We start from the raw sequence: 2,027 nt of genomic DNA, 5'->3' as shown, positions 1-2,027 counted from the left end.
TCTTCTGGGGAAACAAGAACTAGAAAATCAGTAGGGTATTTTATTTCCCCACACAAGACTTCAACATCTCTAACAATCCCAAGTGGTGTGATGGTGTCTGATGTCTGCTAGGACTACGTTGGTATTTCCCCAAAGAGGAAGGGATGATGCAGCACAACGATGGTAGGTATTTCCCTCAGTGATGAAACCACGGTTATCGAACCAGTAGGAGAACCAAGCAACACAACGTAAACAGCCCCTGCACACAAATAACAACTACTCGCAACCCGACGTGTTAAAGGGGTTGTCAATCCCTTTTGGGCAATGGCGCCAGAAATTGGCAAATGGACATGAATAAAATTGTAGTAGATTGATAGATCGAACGCCAAATAAAATAAATAAGAATAAAATGCAGAAAGGTATTTTTGTATTTTTATTTAATAGATCTGAAAATAAAAGCAAAGGAGAAGTAGATCGCAAAGGCAAATATGTGAGAATTCAAATAATCATGACGGTGGCCTCTCTCGAGAAAAATAGCAAACGGTGGGTAAACAAATTACTGTTGGGCAATTGATAGAACTTCAAATAATCATGACGATATCCAGGCACTGATCATTATATAGGCATCACGTCCAAGATTAGTAGACCGACACCTGCCTGCATCTACCACTATTACTCCACATATCGACCGCTATCTAGCATGCATCTAGTGTATTAAGTTTTATCCTTAGTGAACGATATCCAGGAAAGAGAAACGGAATAATGCAATAAGAACGATGACATGATGTAGACAAGATCTATCTATGTAGAGATAGACCCCATCGTTTTATCCTTAGTAGCAACGATACATACGTGTCGGTTCCCCTTCTGTCACTGGGATCAAGCACCGTAAGATCGAACCCACTACAAAGCCCCTCTTCCCATTGCAAGATAAATAGATCAAGGTTGCCAAACAAAACCCAAATATCAGAGAAGAAATACGAGGCTATAAGAGATCATGCATATAAGAGATCAAAGAAACTCAAATAACTTTCATGGATATAAAAAGATAGATCTGATCATAAACTCAAAGTTCATCCGATCCCAACAAACACACTGCAAAAAGAGTTACATCATATGGATCTCCAAGAGACCATTGTATTGAGAATTCAGCGAGAGAGAGGAAGCCATCTAGCTACTAACTACAGACCCGAAGGTCTACAAAGAACTACTCACGCATCATCGGAGAGGCACCAATGGAAGTGGTGAACCCCTCTGTGATGGTGTCTAGACTGGATCTGGTGGTTCTGGACTCTGCGGCGGCTGGAATTGATTTTCGTTGACTCCCTTAGGGTTTCTGGAATATTGGGGTATTTATAGAGCAAAGAGGCGGTCCGGGGGGAACCCGAGGTGGGAACAACCCACCAGAGCGCGCCAGGGCCTCCTGGCGCACCCTGGTGGGTTGTACTCTCCTCGGAGCAACCCCCAGGCGCAGCCATGGCCCATTAGGTGTCTTCTGGTCCATAAAAAATCTTCGTGAAGTTTCCTTGCATTTGGACTCCGTTTGGTATTGATTTCCTGCGATGTAAAAAGCATGCAGAAAACAGCAACTGGCACTTGGCACTATGTCAATAGGTTAGTACCAACAAATGATATAAAATGATTATAAAACATCCAAGATTGATAATATAACAGCATGGAACCATCAAAAATTATAGATACATTGGAGACGTATCAGCATCCCCAAGCCTAACTCCTGCTCGTCCTTGAGTAGGTAAGTGATAAAAACATAATTTTTGATGTGGAATGCTGCCTAACATGTCATACCGTATTCTTTTCTTTATAGCATGGACATTTGGACTTTTATGTAATTCAAAGCAATAGTCTAGTTTTGACATGATAAGGTAAATACTCAAGCATATCAACAAGCAACCATGTCTTTCAAAATATCAATGCTAAAATAAGTTATCCCTAGCCCATCATGCTCAATCATTGATCCATTCATGAAACACACTCACATATTAGCTACACCCAATAGTCAAGTACGATCATATTGCCTCCTAGTTGGT

This window comes from Aegilops tauschii, chromosome 3, assembly GCF_002575655.3.
Source record: "Aegilops tauschii subsp. strangulata cultivar AL8/78 chromosome 3, Aet v6.0, whole genome shotgun sequence".
In the NCBI taxonomy this organism is placed as follows: Eukaryota; Viridiplantae; Streptophyta; class Magnoliopsida; order Poales; family Poaceae; genus Aegilops; species Aegilops tauschii.
This window is presented reverse-complemented; position numbering follows the sequence as displayed.